The 13,974-nt window shown below is 29.8% G+C and overlaps 1 protein-coding gene and 1 long non-coding RNA gene across 3 annotated transcripts in view; one reads left to right on the top strand and one right to left on the bottom strand.

Annotated features, from left to right (window-relative positions):
- Positions 1 to 5,097, top strand: part of LOC126878781 (uncharacterized) — a 50,477-nt gene extending 45,380 nt beyond the window's left edge. The window contains exon 3 of the long non-coding RNA XR_007695777.1: positions 4,908 to 5,097. This is a non-coding gene — a long non-coding RNA (uncharacterized LOC126878781). The remainder of the gene's footprint in view (positions 1 to 4,907) is intronic.
- The window catches only part of LOC126878779 (monocarboxylate transporter 3), a 407,545-nt gene that overhangs the window by 257,699 nt on the left and 135,872 nt on the right, over positions 1 to 13,974 (bottom strand). The gene's annotated exons all lie outside the window — the stretch shown is intronic.

The raw sequence follows: 13,974 nt of genomic DNA on the forward strand, positions 1-13,974 counted from the left end.
CAATTACAATTGTTGTGTCGTTTGCATATATAAAAACACGTCCATTTGTTATACTTAAAGGTAGAGGAGAAATAAAAGTGGTCCTAATACTCCATACTCCACCTTGCGGAGTTTCAATAGGAGTACTAAACTCATCAGACAACTCATCATCAACCTGCACTTTGAGTGTTCTGCTAGACATATATGAGTTAATCCAAGATTGAATTGAACCTCGAATACCCATTGCTTCAAGTTTTATTGATAAATAGTTATGGTTAATCGTGTCAAATGCACGGGTTAGGTCGAAAAATATGCCCACTAAGTAGTTGTTCTGATCAATATTTTCATGGACATATTGTACAAGCTCAATTGAAGCAGTTTCGATTGAATAGTTCTGGCGAAAACCATGTTGGGATTGAGTAATTATTTTATTGTGGTCTAAGTATTCAATTAACTGTTTGTACACTACCAATTCAATAATTTTCGAGAAATAGCTAAGTATACATATCATTCTGTAATTCTCGACACATATTGTGGATCATCTTTCATATTTTTAAAAGCTGCTTAATAACCTGATTTTAACAAACTATATATTTTATCATGTAGGGTGTATTATGCATAATACAGGGTGAAATTTTGAAATTAAAGAGTATGGAAACCACTTATGGAATAAAATTGTTTATGTCTTTATTTTAAAAAATTATAAAAAATACTGGGACATGTCAACTTTTAAATTCTAATGGGCGCTTTACAAATATAAATTAAAATATACAGAGTGATTCACGTAAGTACAGCATAGTCTATGATCTTTAGTTTTAAAGGATCACTCTATATATTTTTATATTTTTAGAATCTGCTATAAACAACCTCAGATCAAAAAAGTGTATACCTATTATGTAGGGCCTATTATGAATAATACAAGGTAACATTTTAAAATTATGTATAATTTTCGGCAAGATATTAAATACCTACATACAATTTTAAAATTAATAATTTATCATGCTTTAAATAATGGTATATATTTTAAATTAGCTAAATAAAGGCATCAATTTTCTAAACTATTAAATCTATTGGGTTTTGTATTTAATGTCTTGGCAAAATTTATAAATAATTTCAAAATTTCACATTGTATTATTCATAATGGACCCTACATAATAAACTTTTTTGATATGATGTTGTTTAGCAGATTCTAAAAATATAAAAATGTACAGGGTGATCCATTAAAACTAAAGATCATGGACTATGCTGTACTTGCGTGAATCACCCTGTATATTTAAATTTATGTTTGTATAGCGCCCATTTGAATTTATAAGTTGATGTGTCCCAGTATTTTTTATAATTTTTTAAAATAAGGACACAAACAATTTTATTCCATCAGTGGTTTCCATACTTGTTAACTTCAAAATTTCACAATGTATTATTCATAATACACCCTACATGCTACATGATATAGTTCGTTGAAATCAAGTTGTTAAGCAGCTTTTAAAAATATAAGAATATACAGGGTGTTCTATTAAAAATAAAGCATAATGTCGCAAATTCCTCGGTAAAATTGCTGCAGAATGTGGTTACCCATACTAAAAGAGGAAGTCAATAGAAAGAAAATACCACGATTCGTAAGTCATTAACATATCGAGTTAGTACATATTTTATATTTTAGTTTTATTTATATAATATCTATGTATTATTAATATTATTTATAATTTAAAATAGCATACATACATTAAAGTCAGAATTTGGTATTAGTTTTGAGAGTAAACTAAATACTTACGATGTCGGGATAGTATCACGAGGTTTTTTCCTGGTTTTCCCTCGTGATTTACTATGGAATCTCTAGCGCGAGAATTTTACTGCCATCGTTGCATTTGTTGTCTTTTTAAAGATAGATCACATGCTATGATTTTTTGTGGCGGATATTCTTGAGTTGGGATATTCTTGATATTCATGTAATCGAATAAACTATCTTTTAGTAAAGTAAGGAACGCAACTCATCAATATTGGCAATATCATTTTAAAGTCTTCTACTTTAAAATGCTGAATTTAAAATTAAAATTCTACATGCCTGAATTGCTTATATAAATGAGTCAGATTAAAAATAAATTATTAGAAGAATTTTTTACTAAGCAACAACATTTTTGTTTATTTAGTATTATTTTGTATTTTGACAACGACACCCGACTTGGGCGTCGAAACGTTAATAAATTCATTTTTTTGGTAAAATTATGGCTTATTTCCCATTTAAAATAGTTCATCATAATGGACTCTGCTAGACATTCAAGGATCACCCTGTATATTTAAATTTATGTTTAAAGTGCCTTCCACACTGTATAGAAGCTCCACACTGTGTATAACTAGCCTGGTCTATTGTTAACATGTCTCTGGTTTTATATCACTATCGAAAAGTACCATTACCGTACTTTAATTTGTATACAGAATTCCCTATGTTTAAATTTATTAGCTTTCGAGATATTTTCATTTTTTCATGGACCAGTAGCGCGACCACCCAGATTACCAGAATTTAATAAACTGGGTCGATTTCTTCGGGTTACTTTAAGAATGAATGTTATAAAATACCTCTAACAACAAGAGATGAGATGAAAAATAGAAAACAAAGTGTATTTTGTAGTGTTAATTTACAAATGCTTCGTAGGCTTCGTAGTGCAAGTACCTAACTCATTCAATGACCGTCCTTAGGCATGCATAAAATGTGTTAGGAGGTTATTTTGAACAACTTATGTAATTAAATATTTAAAATATTTTATTAAAAGTAGCTTTTAATTTTTTCAAAAATGTATTTAAATGATAAATTATTTTTTGTTCTTTATTTGTTACAGTGTTACATTAGATACAAAAGTAGTTTTTAATTGTTTTCACAAAATTTTGTGTTTGTTTTTTTTTGTAAAATTTATAACTACATAACAAATTATTTTTCTTTCTTTATTTGTAACACTTACATACAAAAGTAGTTTTTAATTGTTTCAAAAATGTTTTATGTTGTGGTTGTGTTTTTTTTGTAAAATTTAAATTTTAGCAACGCAGGCAATTATTACTAATAAATTATATTTCTTTCTTTATTTGCTTTATTGTTACATTTATTGCCAGATTGATAACCAGTAATCGTAAATTGTCAGTTTTATACAATAGGGCTTTTCATCGATTGTCATTTGTTTCGAGCTTCTGTCATATGTTGTATAACCTGTGTATAATATTAATATCCACGGATTATACGAGATTTTGACAGAAGCTCGAAACAAATGGCTGTGAATGAAAAGCCCTATTCAGTCACCAGAAGCGAATCTGACTGTGGTTTCCATTGTTAATTAAATATGAAATATAAAATTTAACTAGAAATGTATAAAACATGAAATAAAACATATAAATATAAAATTTAACTATAAACAACAACTTTCACTGTCAGTTGCAAAAGTGAGATTGCACCAGTTACGTGACGCATGAGCATGAAATTTATGTTACCGTTTTCGGCCTGAGTTTCGCTTCTGTATGGTTAGTTATTCTGTGATTCAGTCATGGCTTACTTAAAATTTGGAAAGAGTTAAGACCCGTAATTAATAATTTGCTCTGAAAATCCAAAATATCTCGAAAACTAATAAATTTAGACATAGGGAATGTTATATAAAAATTAAAGTACGGTAATACACAGTAATGGTACTTTTCGATAGTGATATAAAATACGGTGTTCCATTTAAATAATGTGAGAACATAATGTACTTGCGTTTTGACTCACCCTGTATTCAATATAAAGAAAATTAGCAATATCAATAATTTATGAAAATTTTGACAATAAATAAAAAATGTGGCATCAATAATCCATTGCTTTTGTGCTTATTTTTATTTATACAGTGAGTTAAACTTGTTACGATTTTCATATAAAATTGGTTATAACTTTGTAAATACCATGTATAACATAACAAACCTTTACATAACAATCCCTGTAACATTAATTTTGAAATATGAAGCTCAACGTTGGCTACAATTTTTGTTCTTAACTTTTATAGCGGATCTATGGAGCTTTATCCCAATAATCAGTCACTCTGCGTATGTAGAGAATGAGTTTATATTTCAGAGTTAAGTTTGTGAGATTCTGTGGCTGTACATAAATAGAAAAATATTCTTTCCGAAGTTGTAAAACAGCCAAAATCTATAAAGAAACATGTGGTTACAAAGTTTGCAAAATTCTGAGAATGGAGAAGCATACTGTAGCAAAAGAATGAATCGCCGGCCGCAAGTAGCAGCTCCAAACGGTTCCATCTCCCAGAACATTCTGACGGGAGCGCGATATACGTGGAATCGGTGGAGAAAGACGTGCGGTATGTGGAAGGTCACACAATAGCTAGAGGTGGCGAAGTCTTGAATGATCGAGAATAACGTTATTTGCTATTTAAGCGGAGCGTGCTTTTATTTGAGTTAGTTTAAGCCAGAGATTTGTGAAGAAAATTTGTATAAATAAATTAATAAAGTCGTATATAAATACAAACGCTCGTTTGAATATTACAATACTCAATACTAAGTTTTCATTTTCAAGTTTACCTACGCAAACATGACTTTTGCAATATTGAAAGTTAAAGTTTGAATCTAGGAATACATAAAATCAAGAAGATTCGCTAAACAATTACTCCATGTTGTGAGGCCCCTCCCGTATGAAACATTTTCTGATTCGGTTTCTTTGCGGATTCATGTTCAAAAGTGTCCCCTTTCAACAAATCAGAAGGGTTTCGGGCGAAATTTTTGGACTAGAATAATTGTTTAAACAAATTCAAAAGATAACCTTTTTTGCTCCGGAAAATATTTGTTTAGATTTTTTGGGCCATTTTAAACAAAAATCGTCTTTTTTCCTTTTTTTTTCAAAAGTTGGTAGTTTTATATGTACCTAAAACTTATATGTACCTAAATAAATTATTATTTTTCAGGTTGCTGACTGCAGGGCTCCCGTAAGTCTACTGGCGCCTGTGTGCAAAAAAGGATTTTGGCGCCCCTTAAGGCACTTTGGATCATGTTCTTTATTTATTTTTTAAAGGTAGGTGCTTGAAATAAAGCATAAAACTGATCTTTGGAAATCATATTATGTATTTGTAGACATAAAATATCAAAATGAAATAAACAGAAAAAAATCATAACAAAGTAAATTAAAATAAATTCTTGTTCACACCCATTTTAAAACATTTACTTAACTAATAGGGTACAGACACAGACACGTTGTTTATAAATTAAGGGAAAATAACTCACAACTAAAAATCACATCTTTTTTTAGAAACAAATAACAGAAATATTGCTTATTGTCTACATATTGTCCATTGGTACATACAGGGTGCGCCAAACCTCTGGTTTTCTTTGATTACGACTAAACTGTGAGATATGCAAAAAAAATGTTTATAACAAAACTGATGTGTATCAAAGACGTCTATAATTTAAAATTATTTTAGATTATACAGGGTGAGTCAGAATGACGGTATGAAACAAAGTTGTATTTTTTTTAAATAAAACACCCTATATATTAAATAATTTTTGAATATATTATTTAAAAACATGAAAAATTTGTATCAGGTCTTATAGGCTTAAAGTTAATAATTTTCGAAATATTTACATTTTTATTGAGAAAAATGGTAATATTTATAGGGTTGTGGATTATATTTTCTAGGTAACAAAAATTTAAGTGATAGGTCAAAGTTTTTATAATATAGTGTTATTTTTAAATAATTTAATATCTTTTACTTTTAGCCATAAAATATACAGTGTGATCACTATTTACAAATTCAAAATTTTCTCATTTTTTTTAAATGGGACACCCTGTATATCAGTTTTGAATTTTGTAGTAAATATTACAACCTCTCTTTTCGTATCCTAGCATGTTTCGTTTTGTAGATATTTAAAAAAAACTATAAATTTTAAGTTTTTGCGGATTTTTTATTATAAAATTTTTTGCAAAAAAAATAATTATAATGTGGTTTTAGAAACATACACTAAAATATCAAATATGAAAATAAAAACGTAATTAAAGATTAAAATAAATCGTATGGTGGTACAATTCAATTGAATTTAATAACTTTAAATTGTTTTACAAAAAATATTTTACCATACTAATGAATGCTTAAATTAGTTACTAAATTAAATAAACAACCAAATTTTAAATCTACCCTAGTAATTTCTCTACCACAGCAACTTTCCTGTACCGAATTAATTGTTAGTTATTTTGTATTTACGAGTAAGATCAGTTAATAACTTTTTAATTTACCTACATCTTGAGAACGTATAAAGTATGCTTTGAAACAAATGAACGTTATAGAAGTATATTTATGAAGTAAATAGTATCTATGTAGTCGTGTTACAAAAGCTGGTAATAATTTCTAATTGTGTCACCCAAAACAAATGTCATATCCACCAATTGTTCGGTTGAAAAATTTAAATTTAAAATATAAAAAATTGTTACAAAAATTTCAACTACAAAAGCTTTTGTGACACCAGTAAATACTATTCATATTAAGAAATAATTTGGCTGATACATTTAACATTCATTTGTTTTAAAGCATACGTTATAATAATTATTATTAGTCCAGGGTAATAAGGTTTTTTCCATGACACTTGAGCAGCCAGGGTACTGAAGCGTTTTTTCGACAGGTAATACCTATAAGAGCAAATTGTAACTATTTTTTGCGTAGGATCTGGCGGACATTTTTATTTATAAACAATTAAGTGTCAAAAATGGCATTTTTCAATTTTTTGTCAAATCAATGGAAAACAGGGAAACTTATGGTTTTTTTAGTACAAATATCTTCGAAATTATGGAAAATGCTTTAAAATGACATATTACAAAGTTTGATATACTCATTTATTGTTAATATAATTGCGAAAAAAGGTCGGAATTGCAAAAAAATTATTTTCGCAATAACTGTTGTAAAAATTAGTGTACAGCTTTGAAATTTTTGTCAAATAAGGGTTCCTTGGTGCTTAATATGTGATAAAAATTTCAAAGCGATTCATTCAATTGTTTAAATTTTATTCAAATTGTTTATCCCAGAGAGCATTTTTTTTGCAATAGCATAAGTCAGAAGAAAATGACGTTAGAACCATTCCACAGGTGTCAAATGAAAGAGCATAATCTATATTTTCAACTTGGTTTAAAAAAGTGAATAAAAAATACATTTATTAGTAATAAATAATTATGCAAAAGTATCGTAAATCTTTCCTTATAAACTTTTTATTTTGTTATATAAGAAATTATACATATTTATTACAATTTTTTGAAGTTATGCTTCTTTAGGCGCGATTGAGATTGAGGGTGAATTTATATTGATCTGCGCGCATGCGCACACCGACACTTTGTATTAGTCTTTATACGGGCTCTGATTGGGTGTTGAAATGATCTGTCAATAATTGTTCAATATGGAGGTTATCGGTAAACAAAAATGTTGTATAATATATTAGTTTTTATTGTTGTGAGGACAGAAATAAAATCAAATTTATAATTATAGTGACTTTTTAAATAGTTTTGAAAAGCCACAGGTACGTAATTATAAATGTTTCAGTTGTATTCCAATAAAAAATTATCTTCATACCTATTTGGAAAATGTAAAAAAAATAATGTACTTACCTAGTACTTGCTATGCTATACCCCTAGTAGGCAATGCTTTAATTTACATAATCTGATTACGAACAAACTTTCTACAAATTTTCATCTAATGTATCGTTTTCTTACTCTATATATTGTTGTATTTTAATTCGACAAAAATCAAACTAATAAAAATTCATATAAACAAAATGTCAAAAAGTTGTTCAGTTTGTGTATATTCCCACATGACGTATACGCGAAGGTGGTGCAGTTTGAAATCGCTTCGACTCTCGTACGGCGGGATACACGGGAAGTACGTTCAAGCCCAATGCAAGTTACATCATTTTTTTTATTTTTTTTTATAGATTTTATGATTGTAAGTATATTATTATATAATTTTTTTCAGAAAATACGTATTTAATTAAAATTTTTGGCAACAATTATTGTTCAGAAATCATTTGTGGCATTTTTCAATGTGTTTGTGTGTGTTTTATTCTTTTATTTTTTAATTTTTGGTATTGTTTTAATAAAAATTTTTGGAAAGTACTAGAGAAACTGTTTAAAGTATATTGATTTCGTTGAAATCGTATAATAGAAGTATAACTTCTTACGTGCGTACAAAGTACACACATTCTTTTTTATCAATTATGATATAGATAACATTACTTGGTAGTTGTGCACTTAAAACAGGGTAAAAAAGTTAATTTTTTTGGAAAAAGTTATTTAAAAAGTTTATAAAGAAAAAATTGACGATACTTTGCATCATTATTTATTACTAATAAACGCATTTTTTATTCACTTTTTTAAACCATATTGAAAATGTAGCTCATGCTCTTTCATTTGACACCTATGGAATGGTTCTAAGGTCATTTTTTTCTGACTTATGTTATTGCAAAAAAAATGCTCTCTGTGGTAAACAATTTGAATAAAATTTAAACAATTGAATGAATCGCTTTGAAATTTTTATCACATATTAAGCACCAAAGAACCCTCATTTGACAAAAATTTCAAAGCTGTACACTAATTTTTACAACAGTTAATGAGAAAAATTTTTTTTGCAATTCCGACCTTCTTTCGCAATTATATTAACAATAAATGAGTATATCAAACTTTGTAATACGTCATTTTAAAGCTTTTTCTATAATCTCGAAGATATTTGTACTAAAAAAATCATAAGTTTCACTGTTTTCCGTTGATTTGAAAAAAGGGGGAAATGCCATTTTTTGACAGTTAATTGTTTATAAATAAAAATGGCCGCCAGATCCTATGCAGGAAATAGTTATAATTTGTTCCTATGGGTATTACCTGTCGAAAAAACGCTTCAGTACCCTGGCTGCTGAAGCGTCACGAACAGGGTATATTTTTGTCTTTTTACCCTGGCCTATATGTTCTCAAGATGTAAGTAAATTTAAAAGGTAAATTAACACTTTAACTATCTTACTCGTAAATAAAATAATTTAACTAACAATTAATTTGGTACAGGAAAGTTGCTGTGGTAGAAAAATTACTAAGGTAGATTTAAAATTTGGTTGTTTATTTAATTTAGTAACTAATTTATGCATTCATTAGTATGGTAAAATATTTGTTGTAAAATAATTTAAAGTTATTAAATTCAATTGAATTGTACTAGCATACGATTTATTTTAATCTTTAATTACGTTTTAATTTTCATATTTGATATTTTAGTGTATGTTTCTAAAACCAGATTATATTTATTTTTTTTGCAAAAAATTTTTTAATAAAAATCCGCAAAAACTTAAAATCTATAGTTTTTTAAAATATTTACAAAATGAAAAATGCTAGGTACATACAACCTTTTACCAAAATAAAAATGCAAAACTAATATACAGGGTTCCCATTTAAAAAAAAAATGAGAAACTTTTGTATTTGCAAATAGTGATCACACTGTATATTTTATGGCTAAAAGTAAAAGATATTAAATTATTTAAAAATAACACTATATTATAAAAACTTTGACCTATCACTTAAATTCTTATTAGCTTGGAAACATAATCCACAACCCTACAAATATTACCATTTTTCTCAATAAAAATTTAAAAATTTCGAAAATTATTAACTTTAGGCCTATAAGACCTGATACAAATTTTTCATGTTATTAAATAATGTATTCAAAAATGATTTAATATATAGGCTGTTCCATTTAAAAAAATAAAACTTTGGTTCATACTGTCGTTCTCACTCACCCTGTATAATCGAAAATAATTTTAAATTATAGACGTCTTTGATACACATTAGTTTTGTTATAAACATTTTTTTTTGTATATCTCATAGTTTAGCCGTAATCAAAGAAAACCAGAGGTTTGGCGCACCCTATATACAGTGATGAGCGTGCTAATAACAGAGATATGTCAAGAATAGATCTGGCTAGGGATATGCTAAACAATGCATCGAGGTGTAACGTCGATATTAAGTACGGTGGTCTAGCTATCTTTGTCTTAGGGATATGCTAAACAATGCATCGAGGTGTAACGTCGATATTAAGTACGGTGGTCTAGCTATCTTTGTCTGTCGTGCGAGTGTGAGCGTACCTACCAAGAGGTGGGAGTAATGGAACGACAGTTACACAGAGGCGGCAGCCATCATATGCTAGAGAGAGAAAGCTAAGCGCCAGTAGAGAGAGATAGATAGACCACCGACCCGAACTGCTCCGCGTTACGCTATTTTTCGGAGTTGGCCAAATCTATGTGAATAAGATCTTCGGCTAATAACCGGCAGAATAACGCAAAAGATGGAAAACACAATACATTGCCAAACAAAAAGAGATGAAACTAGTGGACATGGAAATGATCGTTATAAACGTATAAATTAACATTACATTACATAGTTTCCCACCTTTAGACGTATCAGAGTAGTATGGCAACTGTCACTGTGACAGTAGAATTTTATAAAATACTCCTCAGGGTTCGTCAAATAAAATACCAAACGTCAGACCGAGTATTTTAAATTTAAGAAATATTTTCCAAAAATTTAATATTTCTAAACTAGACATTACGCTTTCGAGGTGTGAACAGCTTCTGTTTGGCAGCAGTTAAAGTTTGCCACTAGTTTAAGGTCTAAACCTAGCTAACAACCGCCGGTGTTGTTGCTTAAGTGTTTGCATATAGGTAAGTTGAGCATTTTTGCTTATATTTTTTTCAAGCGGCTTTCTTTTATGCTATTTTGCTTGCTCTTTTTATTTCTTTTTGCTTTCTAGTTATTAATACTCCATTGACTGGTTTTTTCTTACAATGAGTGAGGAGAAGGGGGGCTCGGCCCCCCCTTATCCTGATACTTCTTCTCCGACTAAAATTGCAATGACTAATAATTCCGAAAAAAATCAAAATCAGACTTTCGACAATAATTCTCAGGAAGAAAAAAAGGTTAATACCTACTCCGAAAAAGATCATGGACCTTTTGTAGTATATCTTGAATCTACAAATATACCGAATATCAAAATTGGTACATTCAATACAATTAAAATAGCTCGAGATATATTCAACCTAAAACTTAATGACGTTAAAAAATAGATAGTAAAGGGCTCAATAGAGTTTCAGTTGAATTTGCCAATTTTCACTCGGCTAACATGCTACTTAAGAACACTCAACTTCTAAATCAGGGATGCAAGATATATATATATATATATATATATATATATATATATATATATATATATATATATATATATATATATGAACCATTTAACTTCGTAACCTGCAAAGGTATCGTCAGACAGATTGATACAGATATTGATGAAAAAGAACTATCGGTGTTGCGATACAGGAAATGACATTGAAATTTTACATATAAAAAGATTAAATAAAAGAGTAATTAAAGATGGAGTAAGTTCTTATGAACCCACAGGTACTACGCTATTTACATTTCGAGGCGTTCTTATGCCCAAAACTGTGTTTTTATGGCATATCAAGACTAGTTGATACATATATTGCCCCAGTGATACAATGCTATAACTGTCTTAGATTTGGCCACACAAAAACTAACTGTAAAGGGAAAGAAAGATGTTTCAATTGCGGGGAAAACAAACATGAAGACGTATGCATGACAAAATGTTTTTACTGCAAGGACTCTCACAAATCTATTGACAAGAGCTGCCCAGAATATACAAGGCAAAAGGATATTAAAGAGCTCATGGCGTATGAAAATTTGACATTTTTTGAGGCAAGTGAAGCCATTCCAAAATCATACATCTCAAACAATAAATTTATTTATAACCCGAGAGATTTTTTAAATTTTAAAAATAACAGCAGGCCATTAGAAAATACTCCAAGTACCAGTACAAATAATTCTAACACCATAGAACCATCGCAACGAAGAACAAACAATTTTAGATTATCTACAGTAAAACGTTCCTTTCAACAGGTGGTTCTAAACTCCGACAACAAACGGAGAGTCGTGCAGAAACGTCAAGATAAGCAACCAAATGAAAAGAGTACATATACACAGCAATTAAGACCAGAAAAGTCTACTTCTACCCCCACTAGCTCATTTTCTCGTTCAGAAACTTTCAAATCAAGAACCTTAGCTAATTTATCACAAAACTCCAATCAAGCCTGGCAATCCAGTGCATCGCAAAACTTTCAAAATATTGATACCTTTTCTTCCAATGACTTTTTAAACTCATGCCTAAATTTTATTAGTAATACATCATCAGAAAACTTAAATTTACTTAAAAACCATTTATTTTCCCGATTAAACGTAGAGTCCTATATGGACCAAGAGGATAAATCTGATTCTGATTTTAATTAATTAAACATATATCAAATCACATAATCATGAATTCAAAAAAGAAATTAAAAATTATTCAGTGGAATATTAGAAGTATCAAATCCAACAGGGAAAACATAACGAACTTAATTTTCAAAGAAGACCCTGATATAATTGCTATTAATGAAACTTGGCTTAAACAAGATATTAATTTTTCTTTAAAGTATTATAATGTTGTCAGACAGGATAGAGATGACGGTTATGGTGGAGTAGCTACTTTTATCAAAAAATCTATTATTTTTTCTACAATTCAGAAGTACAACTCGGACCAAATCCAATACATAACAACAAAAATTGGTAACTTATACATAATAAACATTTACTCCAATACAAATAATGCCATAACTTTTCCTTTCTTGAGCTCAATAATAGAAAATATACCTACAGAAAACTTAATTATACTAGGTGATCTGAACTCTCACCATCCTCTATGGGATAAATGTCCTACCAATAAGGGAGGAAAAAATATTTATGATTTTATTTTTGATAAACAACTAATTATCCTAAATGATGGGTCAGCAACATTGTTTCAACCTCCTAATAATAATCTTAGCGCTGTAGATCTAGCCATGGCAAGTAATAATATGGCTCTATGCTCTACTTGGGGTGTCATACAAGATTGTGGAAATAGCAACCATTTCCCCACCTTTGTCATAATAAACAACTGTGAGTTTAACAAAAATGATAGCATTTATACACAAACATACAAAATGAGAAATATCAAAAGAGCAGACTGGTATACGTTCCACACTGGAATGATAACAAGAATGCTTGATTTACCGGTAAACTCCAATTACAATGAGTTTTTGAAGGTAGTTAATCAAGTAGCAGATAACTCAATTCCCTATAAAAACTGTAGAACACAGGGTCAACCTTCAAATCCGTGGTGGGATGAAGAATGTTCACTTTGGATTAAAAGTCGCAAACAGGCAATTCAAAATTTTAAACAATCTGTTTCCTTAGAGAACTATATAAACGCTAAACGTATAATCGCCCAAACTAAACGAAACCTTAGAATTAAAAAAAGAAATAAATTCATAAACTTCTGTGAATCATTAAATAAGGAATCTAACACTACCTATCTTTGGAATAAAGTTCAAAAATTCTCAAATAACAAAAATTACGGTCAGGCATGTATCCCGAATAAAGTACGTGCCTCCTAGTGGCGGGATACGGGCAACAATACATTGGCTTATAGGGCAGTCCTTACAGTAGGGATCCTGGCCTATACAGAAAAATGCAGGCGGGTGTGGGGTAATACTGCACTTTGGTTGCATTGGTGGTGTATTGGCTAAACGTGCAGGGCAGGGTATGGTGCTGATAGAAAAGGCATTCAGGCATCAAATATCCAAAAATCTTTTCAGGCCATAATAATGAAAAGACCTTCTCCAAACGCAATAAAAGCTTATACTGAAATGATGGCATCTCCTGAGGTAAAATGTTTCGGAAGTAAAATGAGCCTCCGTTCGGATCTCCGGGTGAGGACTATCTCGGGGGGAACACCATTGCAGTTTAGAAAGATCAGGATAGGGTCTTGGAATCTTGGTAGTCTTACAGGTAAGAGTCTGGAGTTAGTGGATGCGCTCAAACGAAGAAGAGTTCAAATTGCTTGTATTCAAGAAACTAGGTGGAAAGGACAAAGGGCGAAA

Source organism: Diabrotica virgifera, chromosome 1 (assembly GCF_917563875.1).
Source record: "Diabrotica virgifera virgifera chromosome 1, PGI_DIABVI_V3a".
NCBI lineage: Eukaryota > Metazoa > Arthropoda > Insecta > Coleoptera > Chrysomelidae > Diabrotica > Diabrotica virgifera.